This window comes from Anopheles funestus, chromosome 3RL (genome assembly GCF_943734845.2).
Source record: "Anopheles funestus chromosome 3RL, idAnoFuneDA-416_04, whole genome shotgun sequence".
NCBI classification, from domain to species: domain Eukaryota; kingdom Metazoa; phylum Arthropoda; class Insecta; order Diptera; family Culicidae; genus Anopheles; species Anopheles funestus.
In genome coordinates, this window is record NC_064599.1 from 19,994,815 (window position 1) to 20,010,872 (window position 16,058).

The window sequence follows — 16,058 nt, forward strand, 5'->3', positions numbered from 1 at the left end:
GAAATGGTATCGAATCGATCACGTTTCACCAAGTGGCGATCATTGGGTGGCTTGGACTGTGTGGTAACTTCAACGGAGGCTAGCCACTCGACGAGCCTCTCCACTTACCAGCTGGGTGAGAGTCAACAACAAAAAGAGGCAATCAACCTAGCAAAAGTCAATGTTCGCCGTCCCCCGTTCTGCACGTGAGTCATCGGTATAAGCCTTAAGTTTTATTGTGCACCGGGGTGAGGGTGAAAATAAGTTTTAAATGCATTCAAGCAAACTAATAAAACAACAAAAGCAAGAGTGAAAATCGAATGTGCAAAAACTAAGCCACACGAAAGAGTCTGAGGAGGAGTGAATTGGAGTGCGCGCAAACGCACAGGGAGGCTTCATGTGTATGAATTATTGGAAAAACCGAAAAACCAATTCAAATCCATGTCCTACGATTTTTTGTTGCTGTTTCGCTTGTTATGCCATTTGCTGCGTACGTTTGACGCCGTCGCTGCTTTGGAAGCGCAAAAAAGGGGCAAAAAAGCTAGAATGGCATAAATTGGTTCATTTTTGCACCGTTTGACCAACAACTCGGTTTGGTTCGCGTCTTAAGAAGCGTGCCGAGTTTCTTGGCCGCGGTTTGTATTACAGGAGCGTACCACGGAGACGGCGGGGAAAGTTGGTTGTTCATGCGATAAAAAATATTACTGCAGCAAAGCTGGTGAAATAATTACAACCAGGTCAACCGAGCGGTCGCCTGATGATGTCCGTTAGAGCAAAAGGGGTGGTTCCTTGTTCACGCGCGCGGGGTTTGCGATGTTGTGGAGGGACCAATTCTGTCACGAACTCAACACTCAACGCTCTTGGGGTTGCTTTTGCTTTGCCCTTCCTTCGGGGGGACTTTTGCCTGTGGGTTTTCCGTGTGGGTAGTGAGAGAGACAGAGAGAGCCACGAGGTTCCTTGTGTCGCGGATAAACCATTCTGCATAGTGCCCCAATGTTCGCCCACTGACTCCTGTGCCTTAGTGGCTTTTAGATTTTCCTTCCAACTCGTCGTTACCCGAAACGTCCGGATTGGAACGAAGTTTTTCCGGCACACGACGTATTGCGAACTTCTCGAGACGCCAGGGAGTAGAAATTCGTTTGCAATCACTCTAGACTTGCGGTTCCGTCACGTTAGGAATGGCGTCCCGTCGAGGGATTTGTTTGCTGAAAGCTTTCTGGCATTATTTATTTCCTCGCCGGTTGAGGTTTCTTTTGCACGCGCAGTGCGGATTCGTGCTACACACAGGGGGCCCGGGTGCAGCGATGGTCTAATGGAGCGGAAAAACGGTCCCGGTGTGTCCGTCGCCATTGGGTCGCGTCACGACATTTCGGCTTTCCCGAACCATTCATTTCGACGGTTGATCGCACAAAGACAAAAACTCACCCAGAGGTCAATGAAATTAGTTTAATTTCTTTCGAAAACCCAACGAAACCGTACAGCGTCGGCAAGGAAAGGAGATTAGATTCCAATTCGGACATTTCGATTGGTTTTTCTTCTTCTGCATTCTTTTGTTAAAGCTCTTCCTCTTCAAGGGAGTCTCTTCTGTTGTTTGAAGCAACAAAAAGAAAAGTGCATCATAATGTGTATGTTGCAACATCGTTCTGTCCCCCAGGCGGTGGTTCTGTTGAATGACAATACAAAGTAGTCTCAACAACTCCCTTTCATGTTTTTCCAACATTCGAGAGAGGTCAACTGTGCCAGCAATACATCGACAGCGCGAAGAAAGTGGTTGATACAGTTTTGGTCCCTTTCTTCGTCTCGCACCAATGCACTGCAGCTTGAGAAATGAAGAATTGCATCGAGTGCACTTTTCCGGTCGTTCACATTGTAGCGTGCTGCGTGTTACAATCCTCGAGCGACCTGCTGACCTGCTGCAGTTCCTACTTGTAAGTGATATTAGGGCGAGGATGAAGTGTAACACTTTGTTAAGGATCGCTGAGCAATGAGGAAGCACTTCTGTTGCAGAACGCATGTGACTTGGCGCTTGGAGGGCGGTACTTGGCGTTGTATCGTGCCAAGACTGCCCCAGAGTGGCGTGGAAATAAATTAAAAGCTGTATTGGAACTTCCCTTCATGGCGTTTGCTAAAGTTGCAGTTGATTCTTTTCTTTTCTTCAAGAAGACAAACATCGTCTAGCCAAATGGGGATTGGATTCCGGGTTGAGTCAATATTTTTGAGCTTTACGATTGCATTACCCAACTTACAAATGATTGCATGGAAGTAAGAAAAAGTTAAAGCATTGGTCCTTTTCGAGACACGTGCCAATTGAACATTAATACAAGTTGAAGAACATTGAGCTCATTTTCAAGAAGAGTGAGTGTAAGTCTCTAACGGATAATGACCAAACAATGCATCAGTTTAACATGATCGGTGGGAGTATATCGATCACAGCAAAGGTAAAAACATTACTCGCGGGATCGGATGATGAAAGAGTTGTGGGAAACGGTGGAAACGTGTTGAAACGATTCCGTCACCATTTACCCAGGACTGAGCGCTCGATATGAAACTGTCGAACTGCTTCCATTGTTGCTGCCGCCCCATACACAGCTCGAATCTCCCATTGGACATGGAACCCGTTTGCAAGCCCGGGCTCCATCAACAGAGGGCGTAATTTTGTTTGAATCTATCCCGTAGATAATTGTTCGATCTTGATTCGACTAACACGTTCCACTCGCCACGCTTCGGAAGCCTCTGTGTTTCAAATCGATTTTCGGAGGCTGCACACAATGTTTCACTGCTCACACCACATTCCACGCAAACACATGGGTTCGATGTTTGCCGGTTAGGTCAGTTGTAAACGCGTCAAAGAATGTGTCTTGATCACTACACCATTGGTTTTTGTGGTAAACCGGCGCCGGTAACAAGCTCACAGTCGAAGTCGATTTTTACACAAGGGACTGGCTAACCCTTGCCGACCTGGTTGTAGTGGATTATGCAAGATTAGCTTGGGTCGTAATTAGGAGAAAGATTTCCTTACCACTCTGGGTTTGGGGTCTGTCCTGTGGAAGGGTGTATAATAACGGCGCCAGCAAACAAGCCCTCTTTTGTTAGCGCTGATACACCGAATAAAGTTATGGGTTTTGTTGCATAATTTATGCATCACTCACACCCGTCCACCAATCCCCTACGTTCCCTCCATCCCCTTGTTCCACCGAACCAAACGTCAATAGGTCCAAGGTTCAACAGCTCGTTGACATTTTGGGATGTCGTTTGGTTGGAAACATCATCATAAACGTCATCATCACCCGACGGAATGGCGATGAATTCCGGTGCTGATGTTCATCTGCCGATTGGCTCCATAATGTTCATCAACACCCAGGCGCAACCCGATCAAGCTAGTCTGTCGGGCGATTATTAGACCATTGTGCAATGGCAGAAGCGACCGGTTGGGAACAGTTTCGGTCATCGTTTCGGCCTCGCTTAGTCTTTCATCGGAAATGTGCGGGTCAGAGACTTAAGACTTACACGTGATAATCTGTATTTTTATGGTACGATTACCGATTAAACGATAAGAAGAGATCCAATAAAAGGTAGTAAACTATCGAAGCGTGTCGATTGTGGCCAGCTAACTTGTGGGCATGTGTCGTTATCTTTTTTTTTGTGTTCATAAAATGGAAACACTTTCTTGGGGAGAAAGTTTTCTAAAGATGTTGGTGAGTCCGGGAGGTGGAGAGTGATGTGTAATTTTCGTTAACAAATTTCAATCACTCACATAATGGACGGCAAACGATGTCAACTGAAGAATAATAGGAAGGAACATTACAGAAGATCAAAGTGACGTTACGGTTGGCATCTTGTTGGCTGGCTGGTGGCGGGATGGGTAGGTGATGACCATCGTCCACACGTAGCTGGTGATGTTTCAATTGGGGGTAACAATTCGTTGCGGTTGCGTACATCAGCACAGGGCATGGACACGGCAAGCATATTTGGCGTCAACAAACGACACGCACCATCACGCGTTGGGGTTGAATAGGGTAGGGCTTTGGACACAGCATTTCATCTAGCCTAAGGGGAGAGTGAGGAGAGTTGCCAATGGAGCGCGATAAACGCTTTATTATTATTTGACACATTTGACATTAATTGTATGTGTGACTCTGTGCATTCGCAATCACTGACCGATCGGGTATTTTGAAGGGAAAAGTAGAAATACAGCAACCACACAATTATTACGTTGGAAAGTGACAACTATTGGGATGGATGAAGTAAACGTCAAAAGTTCAAGAATGGGACCTTTTTGGCGTCTCATCTTAAAAGCGATGGTGACCCTGTTTGAAAAGACAGAAAGAGCTAAATCAATTCGAAAATAAATATGCTGCTTACTGCATATTAAGTCATTAAATTTCTCTTCTCTCAATGACAACAAGTTTGACGCAATTTTGTTTTACTGCTGATTTAGTCTCAAGCCGAAAAATATTATCAAATTATTTGAAATTGAAAATCTAAGAGAATTAACCTTTCAACACCAGATCGTTGAATTTCGCCACAGACAAACCGATAACCAGTAATCGTGTAATACTTTCGTAACTTCTTACATCTGTAAAGGATGGCTCAACTTTCCAGCGACGCAAGGCGATAAAGATGAGACTCGTATGACATGTTTAAATTCCATTATCAAATGTGTCAAACTCGGTATGCCGATCGTCCTAGCCTTAAGAGGTTAGTAAACAAGCCCCAACGATGAACGATCCGATGACAACCGAGAGTGTGTTGCGTGCGAGCAGTACACGCGCGCGAACACTTTGCAAATATACGCACACGCGTTCGTGATGTTCGATTGCGCAGCGCTCTGTCGCTGTATCGCGGATCGCGGTCTAACGGTCAGCGCGCTGTTTATCGCCTAGATGGTATCCTAACTAGTGTCAGATGGCATCACGCATCACGCGACCTCTTTATTGGGACGGTCGAATTGGTGAGAAGGGACAAAAGCGGTGCAGCATCAGTGTAAAAGGTGGTCGATTCGATTAAGCTGACTTGGTGTTTGGCCGGTCCCGGTGGTCATCCCCGCTCCCGGTTCGGATCGGTTTTCTCTCTGCGTTGGTACGACCCCCAAGCGCGTTAATACCGCCATAAAATGGATAATAAATTAACGTATTATCTGCGCACGAAAAGGAACCACCAGCCACCTTTCGTGGCGTGTCGTCTTGCCCGGTTCGAGATCTGTCCGGCCCTTCCCTGTTGACCTACAATATTATGCTGCACGGGTTCGCAAACCCGTCCTGTGGTTCTGTGGTCACCAAATCGGTCGCATAGTCCTGTTCGAATCTCGTTTGCCACATTCGAAATGGCTTCGCCGGTCGCTTGAACAGAACAAATTTATAGTAAGATTTGAACGCGTGCATAAGCAACGAGCTTTTTACCGTGCGGAAAGGATTAAGAATTCCTAGCAAAACCCGCCCATTAGTCTTCATTTGGTGTAGAACGGATACGAAAGCTTCTTAAAAAAAACTCAAACCAGTTGATAACGGAAGATCGATGTTTCCGTTTGCTTTGTTAATAGCCTACCAGGCGCAGCAGTAGTAGCACGAGCTCATCCGAACATCATTAGACACGGCCGGTTTTTCGGGATAAACATTTCAATAAACATTCCGAGCGCGGACACGGGTTCGCACATTCACTATAGAGGCAGCTCGATCGATTTCGCCAATTAATCGGCGGCTTTACCAATGGTTCCAATTTGTCTTGGCCGCCGGCAACGCTTTTCGTTGGTCTGCAGCTTGCGGTACTAAATATCTTCTTTCGCCGGGCCCTAAATTAACCTATCTTTTATCGATGTTTCATTCCCGAACCTGATGTTCCATCATTTTAATTTCATCTTTCCTTCTTTTTCGCTTTACTTGCAGGTGAGTGGCGCATAATCGGCCCCATAGCAATGACTTTACTGCGGAGCTGCTCGGGTCAGCTTGCCAACTATAACGGATTATCGTCCAGTCGGATGAGCGGCAAGTGATGACCTTATTTTTGAGAGCGCAACATTTTTAGACGGATTTGTAGGGATCCGGTACGTACGTAGGGTGATCAGGGTGGATATTTTCCGGCTACTTACTAGCTGCTTAACAGCGCACTTTTCCCACCTCCCTCAACATTCTAGTGCCAGTAAGGGAGGCAAATAAAAGGCGCAGTACTGTTGTTGTCGCTCTTGTTGTGGGTTAATTGGTACGAAAGGGCCGTTATGTGCGAACTGACCACCATGTCGATCATTCGCCGGTGTACACACTGCATAACGGCCGTTTTGAATTGGTTTTTGCTGCGTCAAGAGCATCACATGGAGGAGTTTGGTAGTGAAACGATACAATGAACCATTGTGAATATATATTTTTTTCCGGTACATAATGGATCTTTTGTAGCAGTTTTGTTTCACGTAGTTATGCGTGGTTTTGTTTCTCCTTTTGTGCGATTATTTTTTGGGGGGTAAATTTTTTTTTTGTGCACAGATAGTACATCGACCTAACCTTCAACCAGACCGGTGTGGACCACCGATGCGATCTTCAACATTTGACCATTTGCATTTGAGGTTAATTTTAGTGTTTTCCCCTTTACAACTACGCTGTTATTGGATGCCCATTGGCGTTAATTGTTTTCCCCGTGGTCATCTTCTGCTGCCCGCGGGTTGGTAAGAGGTGGGGAAAAAACAACCGTCCGGTCTAAAAGATCAAGAATTAACTACTAGCGAAGACAGCGATTTGCGGGAACGGCCATCGCCATAAAGGATCCCATTAGCCAGTGTCCATAATGGATGTGGCGAGCCAAAGATGGACGAGGTGAAGCTAGCAGTAGCTAGTTAGGTATTTTAAGATCAATCTAGACGTAATTTCATGGGTCATCATAGCTAAGCAATACGAAGGAAACAACGAACGGAGGGTCCGAAACTGGAACGTCCCACGTCCGTCTTGTTGGACGACTTGCCTTCAAAATTCTATCCCGATAGGTAGACAGCGAAAAAAAGGCACACTTTCGTATTCTAATTCTTCTACAGTACGTGTAAACGCGCCATTATGTGGTGGGTCTGTGTGTGAGGACTAAATTGTGATGTGTGCTTCGTAATTAGTATCGGGTGCATCGGGAGGAAAGAAGCGGGAAATAAAAACACCCACCCCACGGGTAAGCAGATTGTGATCTCCAGGTGCCCACAATGACGTGTTCGTTTTTTGCTTGGGGTCTGGTTAAAAAAAACTTTTAACAAATCATTATAAACCGGCACTAGGGAGAGACCCAGCACTGGGTGAGTTCAAAAGCTGTGAACGTGCGATGTACAATTTGTTCGTGTCTATACCGAAACCGATTCGATTGCTGCGGTACAAAATGGGACCCCGGGAGCGTCATCGCTTTAATCTCGACAAAGCAGGATATCTGCCACTTTAGACCGCCAGATAAAACTCTGTCTGAGATTGAGGATGTGGAAGAGGTTTCCTATTTATCCGACGATTAGCGCTATAGAGCGTATTCATCGATCGTTGTTGTCCTGTTTCGTGGTCGTCGTCGCCACACAAGTACGTAAATGTAGGCTCGATAATTGCTTTATAATGGGTGTAAAACCCGGGATGTCGGGAGCACTTTTCTTTCTTATGCCGCATGTGTGGACGGCTGACGAAAGATTCATGTTTTTTTTCGTATGTGTGTGTGTGTGTGGATTCCTTTCGTACATTGAAGTGTGTTTCATTATTATAGTAGCTCCATTCCGCGGTTCGACTATTACGATGGCGGAAGTTGAAGATGTGTGACGCACCAAAGTGGAGATACCGCGTAGGATTTTCTTTAGACGATGATGACCAACGCGAGGATGATGATTTTGGTAGAGTTAAAGTTTGGAAGAGATTATGTTTTATGGAATCAGATGGACCAAGAAATCCGGACGGGCGGGGGATAAACAGCAGTTCACACTCTATTTTATGGAGGGAGCTTTTCGCTATGGTTTGCTTTTAATTTTGGACGCTAAAGAATGTCCACCGCGGGATATGAAGCTTCGTTTCCGATAGGTGGAAGATTGTTGCAGATGCTTAGAGTAGTTTTTAAACTAAGCCCTTAAAAAATTATCCCCATGACTCATAGCAGTGAACATAGATTTTGAAATGACTATTATTGCCAGCTGTACTGCTCAAGTACATGCGCGATTAATGGTAGATACGGTTCAGTACATCAAGTGCATTAAAGTTCAGGTTATTTTTTTCCGTGCTATTCAGTTGGCACAAGCAAAGTGGTATGGCCGATGGTAGGTAGCATTGACTGTCTCACTGTCACGGGATCAACCGCGGCAATGGACTGCACTTAACACGCACTTGGAACGAGTCCACTTCAGCACGGAGAGCGGAGGATCTCTTCTCCAAATCGTAACAACGCAGGTCTCCGGTGTTGGATCACAAAATCGATGACCGCCATCTTCTCCGTCATCATCGGTTCGTGCGTTATTGACATCGATTGACAGGCGTACCAAAAAAAACGTTCACAAAATCCAACCCCGAGGTGCAGTGAGGAGATTTCTCGTTAGTTTTTCCGCCATTTTGACGCGGCCGGTGGTCGCTTAATAGTGGGTCTGAAAAATGGTTGGATCGAATTTCAGGGACAATTGTGTTTTGTGTTTTTTTTTGCATGTAGTACCGGGTTGAGTGCGCGAATTCGAATGTTGTTTGTGGATCGTAAAACAAAGCACGTAAAAACGCAATTGTCAAACAGTACAACAACTTTTGGGAAGAAGAAGCCGTTGCGAAAACGGGCGCGTGTGTGTACTTCGTTTGAAGGTGAGGTGGTGAGCATGTCTTGAAATCGGCGACACCAGTGCATGGTAAACACTCTCATGTAAACCAGCACAGGAGTTGAAACGATCATACACCTAGCGGAATCGATATGCAAACCAACCGTGTATGTATCGTGTGGGACATCTTTTCACATGTGTGCATGCTTCGTCGCAAAACTAATGGTCGATAATCGAAACGAATCGGAACGCCGCACAACCGTGACTTAAGACAATATATTTTTTTGAGAAAAATTTTGACAGCAATAGCTCTGCGGTCCACGGGAGTAGTAGGGGGTCTGTGCTACCCGCGACTATATCTGTACACGTTTGGTGCGCAGTGCGAAAAGCGCAAAGAAACTGCCAGCATATTTGGCCATGATTAATTGCTCGTCGTTTTAGTGGGGACCATCGCGAGTTCTGTGGATAATAACAACCAAAGGAAAGAAAAAAAAAACAGAACTAAAGTCACAGATACAGTAAACCGGCCAGTAAAGCTGGCCTCATGCTGGGAGTGCGTGGTTTGGGAAACCGTGTGATCCTACAGTACACAAGGAAGCATTCACAATAGCCAGCACACCAACCAAGCTGTGGCATCTAAATGCTTCTGACTGTTCCTCAGGTGCCACCGCGCGGGCAATGCAAACCGCACAGCCATCTGTCAAGGCAAATGTCAGCTGAGAATGTTACTTCGACGGCCGACGTGAAATGCATAGCGGTGGCATATTTTTACATCTACCCTGCTGGTTTGTCCGTTTCATTGAACAAAACACACAGCCTCTCGTTATTGTCGGAACGTAATTTAAGGCAGATTTACGCACGGCGTTTTGATGTTTGCCCAAGGAGCACCGGTATTTGCGAGGATTATGACAGTGGCGTAACACTGTTCCACCGTACCGTTTCATCTTCGATGCTGTGTACTATTGTTTGATGTGTCTTTCGAAGAATTGATCAAATTTGTTTTTAGTCTGGCGTTTGTTAGCTAAAATTTATTTGCAAAAACAATCCGTTTGCCAATATGACTCGGGTGGAGGTTTTATTTTGTGTGGAAGCTGTGTTTTAAAATGTCATCTGGCTGATAGAAGGTTCATCTGCTTTAAGAGTATGAAGCACATGGACCCGAAGCCACAAACATCACCACACGGAAGCCAGTAGGCAAACGATAATCTGGCTTAATTATGTGCCTGTTCGAAAGACATAATGACCGAAGCACCACAATGGCACATTACACGCACAGACAGGCAGCTGTTATTTGGAGGAATGATATTCAAGAGTTGGTAGTTAGCAGAATGAGGGGCTTCTTTTCGACATTGATCTTCGAATCAGCGTTGAAGATATGTTTACGGACCATATACTCCCCATCTCATTGGCGCTGCTCCATATGGTGCTGGTTGGAAAACGGTCATCATTTCTAATGCAAATATTATGTATCAAGTTCCTCTTGATCCCTACACATCTGTAACAACCCACATCGTACTGTTTGCTCCAATTCGCTTTACAAGGAACTCAAGGGTGTAGTGCAGAAGGGGAACTGAAACAGTTTGTGTAATGCCTTCAACAGCTTCACAAGAGCGTGATAGTGTTAATTTTGAACGGAACTGCCAACTTTACATAATTTACGTATTACGTGCAGTCCACATCTTCCTGTCCAGACACACACTGCCGTGTGTGGAAATCGTAATCATCCCCCACCCCGTGGAGGTGATAACTCATTGGATACCGGTTTTCCAAGGGACACACTTCATCCAAGTGTACGTGTACCCCGGATAGAAGGCTCGTGCGAAACCACATCTCGCAATCAAATGATCCGTGGAAATGGGATAAAGGTGTTTGGAGCTAGTTTGCACATCGCCCAGCAGAAGACTCGAGATGGGGTGTAAAATGTCAGCCGTTGATCACGCAAAAGAACCACTAAGAAGATGAGCCCACGATAGATGCGGCTTTGCCGAGCATTGAACGTGTGGACGTATCGAGGAAATTGAAGATATCGTGGCTGGTTTGGTTGTTCCTCGGTACATCTTGCAAGATTTCCAGCCGACCACCTCAGTTTTTGTGTAGGTCTCACCGTTTCGGTTGTCTTTGATAGTCAAGGTGTAGGTAACGGGGTGTCTGGTTTGCTTTGGACAAGCTAGTCACATGTCAGCGTAAAACCCAAAACCCCGTTCGTTCTCTTCTCATGTGTCCACAGTGACTCGGGAAATTCTGATGGTGCGCGTATTTCTTGTCGTGCAACACTGCAACACTGGAGGTGTTGGGGCGGGGAGAAACTGTTTATTCTACCGTCCACGGTCAGAGTCCGTTAGGCCAACATGACCTCCCTCGGAGTTGTTATGACCGGAGGGAAATGTGTGAACGTTTTCCGGCATGGAGGTTAGCAAGCTGATGGGGAAGAAAATAAGCAAAAAAAAGTGTGATGATTCCTGGTTCTTCTTCTGCTTCTGGTGGTTTCTGGCTGTAACAAACAATCAAATAAAGCTAACAGGAAAACACACACATCTGGTTGGGTGCAAAATTCGATGGGCTGTTTGTTTTCTTGTCTATAACGAATAACGTGCAGCGAGTACACAAGACGCCAATTGCTACTAAAATATTGCTTCTTGTCGGAAGTTCTCTTCAATCGGGTTTTTAAATAGCAGGATGTTTCTAATCAACCTTAGTTAGAGTGTTGATATGAAAATGTTGTTGTGGTTTGCATCAAGATAAGTGAAATGCTGGCGGCTTACTGTAGCAAGGCACCTGTCCAGAAGGATAGCTATGATTGCAATGAACCTGCTCTGACCAGGCATTACGCAACCGAAATCACCCCGAAGCGCTTAAACAGCTAGAAAGGTGCGCCAAACTTAATGGTGTTGCCCACCCTTTTCGATTGCATTCCACTGGCAGAGCGGAATCAGGTCCTTGTCGATGGAGAGTTGAACTGCTCGGAGTAGTACAGCGACGAACGCAACTTGTTTGATTGGCCTGTCCAAACGGGTAAAGGTACGTTTGTGGGTCCATTTTTGGCAAAAAACCGTTCGAAAAAATAAAAACCAGTTTCAGTTCGAACCACTAGTAGCCTCATCAGCAAACGACATCATCCCGGTCCAGAGCGTTCGGCATGCTCTGGGAGCATGCCCTCTGGCTGAGAACGTTAAGTGTGTGATCAGCCGGGTAGCGCCTCAAGAAGTGTTCGATTTTATCAATCAACAACTTTCACACGATAGTTGGCCACATCTACGTGAAAGAAGGGAAAAATTGAAGAAGCAAATTAAGTATGTCATTCCAATGGCCACATTCGTGGGTATCCCACTGTGGACAATCGAACCATTTTGTGCATTGTGCGAGGAGAGAGTGTCACACGAATTTTACCCATTTACGTGTGTATGTATGGGATGTTGTTGGTTGTTTTTTTCGTGTGTAATTTTCTTACCTGTCCCTTTCAACGCTTGATACGGGGTTTGTTGGGGGATCATTCATATATTTTCCCGTAGGCCAAACCGACGAAGGCATAACCGGCCCCGGTAAGTAGGTTTCCTACGTGGGGAGGCTTTAACTTGCGGGCGCGACATTACGTGCCCTGTGCGGAACTTCGTGGGCAAAAGGAAACAAGAAATCAGCGTCAGGTTTTTGTTGCAAGGTGCAATTACACTGCACCATTGCTGCAATCACCTTCTTTAGCCTATTGGAAGTACGGGAGGCCAATCACGTTCGGCTGTGAAGTTGTCCAGCGCGTTCAGGTCTTGAGAGGTCGCTTGCGCTTTGGAAGTTACCGTACAAGAGTTTAATTTATGTGTCTTTAGCTTTCCCTCCTCCCCGGGAATTGCATCGATGTGTGTATGTGGGAACGTAGTTTGACCGTAGAGCTTACGATGAATACGCAATTGGAGTAGTAGAGAAAGATTGATGAATGGGCGGTATAGGTCGTGGATAATATGGGCACATTTATGTAAATTCATATAACGTATAATTGTACGGTGTTTCGGGACTCTCCATCCCGCGAGGGAATGTTTGCGAAAGTGCACCCTGTACGCAACACTGCACCGGTAAACCGGAAGCGGGAATAAACAGGAAGTCAGGATCGATCGCAATTATGGTAACGGAGGTTTTCGGTGGGAATAAAATAATAACCAAAGAAACTAAGCGGCGTTCAGGATTTGCATCAGTAATTGTTGACCACAAGGTAGATAAGAAAAATGATGCGCAAGTTTACGGACACAGCACTTAACGTCTTTCTGATTAAATTATTGCTGCTTCCCTGTACCGCTTCAGATAGACTGTTGGTGTTCGGTAACTGGATCAAACTCTTTTTTCTTTGCCGCCATCAAGTCCTTTTCCTCAAACATGTCGTCTAATGGTGCGCCCGTTATGTTACAACCATCCCGATAATCTTGACCCATTTCGACACCTAAACTGGAATAATCTATCAGTGCATGTGTGCGCGTAGAATTTGCTGTTGCAACTATTCAACCAATGGCGGATAAATTCCTTTCCAGTTGGAGAAGGAAAAAAACAACTCCTTTGGCGGCAATGAGTCGGTGCTTTCCATGCCACCGTATATTCCACCGTAACACAGCGTGTGAAGCCTCTACCGTGGCACCGTGTTCGGCTGTTAATTTCTTTCGCGCAAATATTTCGCGAGCTGTGGTTGACCGGCGAAAGCTGATAGTAATTTTGCTGCGTTGCTTTCCTTTAACTTCGCTCAACGAAAGGAGCGACTCAATTTCGCGGTGGTTCGACGACCAAGAGTCGATTGTTTAATTACTTCTTCGCATCTCAGCACGCAAGTTGGCGTGTGTTTTTTTGTAATAGTTTATGATGGAATGTGTAAGCGGATGGTCAGGTGCCTCGAGGGAAAACCGGTGAACTGGTGAGCCAGTGACCGTACAACCGAGCTACTACCCATCGATACAACATCATCATCATCATCCAACAGCCGACAGCTTCTGCTTCGATGATGCCTTTAGCTCCTTTCTTTTGGGGCGTATCCCACGGTGAAAATTGTTTTCGTGCAGCTTCTGGAACGCGGGAACCAGGGGGGAAAGACTGGGATTTTACAGGTCGTGTAATGTGGATTGTCCTGCTTGATGAATGATGTCCTCCAGAGGTTGAAACGCGCGTTGTTTGCTTTCTTCTTTTCAAGATTTCTTTATTTAGCTTCATTCTACTTCGACAGCCATTATTTTTACGGCTTTATATAGAATGAAAAATAAATTGGAAAATATAATTCAGTGACGAAATTGGATTTTCCCAACTGTACCCGCTTGTCAGCAATAGCAAACCTTGGCGCTAAGTACCGTTCACATGGGACCATTCCGCCGTAAGGTGACATTTGCGTAATTGTCGACATTTACATCGCAGCGACGCGAATAACAAGACCTCACACTTAGACGAAATGGCAAAGATGCGCTCAGCGAAATGGTTTCGTGGTCAAAAGGGATGCAATTTTCATGCAAAACAGAGATCGTGTGTTACCTTGAAGACATGTGTCAGAAAATGCATACGTCCAATTCTGAGCAGAGCATAGTTTCGGACCGATTTTGTAAAACGGGGTGAAATTATTGCAGAGTGTACCCTATGATACTACGGTTTGTGTTAAGGGTAGGTCATTGTCAGTGGGTTTACGGATGCCGGTGTTTAGATGTTTACGTTGCAGATGCACTTTCACATTACGGTCACGTGAGAAAGCGTTCACTTGACACATATGTCAAACTGCACTTTAGTTTGCGGATACGGAAAACCCAATACCGCTTCCATGCTGACGTAATTGGATAGGCAATTTGGGAGAGACTCTACGTATCGCTACCGTGTGTGTTGCCATCCGATACCCAAAAGCCCTGCCAATATTCGTGATAATAATAATGATGGTGATGCCTACAAAACCTGCTTCAAGTTGACGATGAAATTTAATACGTTTTCTGTTGGTGCTTCTCCCGATACCCGGGAACTCATGTGACCGTTTGAAGCTGCCAGGGTATTTGACATATCGGGGCATATTGTACGGCTGTGACAGGGTGATATCCATACGATATCTTCCGAATACGGCCCCTTTTTCGGCTACCGTACGCTATATCCGCAAAATAGTATACACTGCAGCTCCGAAAATTCACATGTCCAGTGTGGGTTTTGTTGCTTTCGAGCAGTGCTTTGGTGTGTGCCGGTCTGCACGTCAAGATGGTTGATGTTTATCGTTTCGCCCCGTACCCGGGAACGATATGCGAGGCGTAAAGTTTTGTGTTCTGTTTTTTTTTCTTTTGCTACGACGGTGTAAGCTTGTGGAAATTTTTTTTTCTTTGCGATTCTCACCCCTTTTGTTGAACACAACACCAAAGGAGCAACAAATTTTGCGAATTGCTGTTCGGCGAAATGATGGCACAACCGGGCCGCAAGTACATGTGTGAAAGAAACACATGTGTGTTTAGTTTGAATTTATTTAACACCGTCAAACATGATGCGTTCCAAATGTTTGACGTGGGGATCCCCTTTATCAGTGAGAGGACGTAAAGATTTTTTGCATAACCCGGGGAAAGCGAAATGTGTATTTTTGGCACATGTGAGGATCAACATAAACAAGCAATAAATTATGCTAGACCCCTCTTTTTTCTCGCAAATTAAAAAGGGGAGAACATATTTCGAAGCCTTCAGTATAATTTTGTCTAGCTATCAGAATTTGATTGGTTACGATCGATGGTTTAGCAGTATTGAAATTGTGATTAATTTAATATGATTTGACCTTATTCAATCAGACGGAATCGATTGGTTTTTGCGTACGTGAGCTCACGTTCATCGGAAATGTTTGAGAGGAACAATTTATTTAATGTCAATTTTGATAAGCGAAGGCTACTTACTGTTTGTGCGGAAACGATTTATATACTTTCGAAAACCCCTGCTCTGCTGTCTGTTAGTAGAACGGGTTATGCGTGTGCTGTTTTCACGATCAACGCGGATTGCCCTTGACTGGGGGCACGCTAAAGCAATATTGGATTTAACGAGCAAATGTTGAAAAAAAAAAACCAACAACGAATGTATAAACAACATTGTTACGAGATGCGAAAGAGCCACTAAATGAGCAAAACATAACCTCTTCCAAAAACACTCGAATGTTTCCCGAACAGGCGAATGATTGCTCTCCACACTGCAGCGTGCAGAATGTGATCGGTGTGTAGCACCAAAACGTTGACGACTCGCTGTCTGGCGGTGCATGGAGAACCGTACCGGGACCGGAAGTGGCAGATCAACGCGCACGAGTGAGCGTTGATCGATGCGTTCGACCGCGTTCGGTTTCTGTTGAGTGCGCAAAAACAAGACGAGAAAAATAAAATGCGACCAATACCCG

At 45.3% G+C, this 16,058-nt stretch overlaps 1 protein-coding gene across 3 annotated transcripts in view; it reads left to right on the top strand.

The window, feature by feature from the left end:
• Positions 1–16,058, top strand: part of LOC125770351 (semaphorin-1A) — a 90,131-nt gene that overhangs the window by 40,650 nt on the left and 33,423 nt on the right. The window lies entirely within an intron of this gene.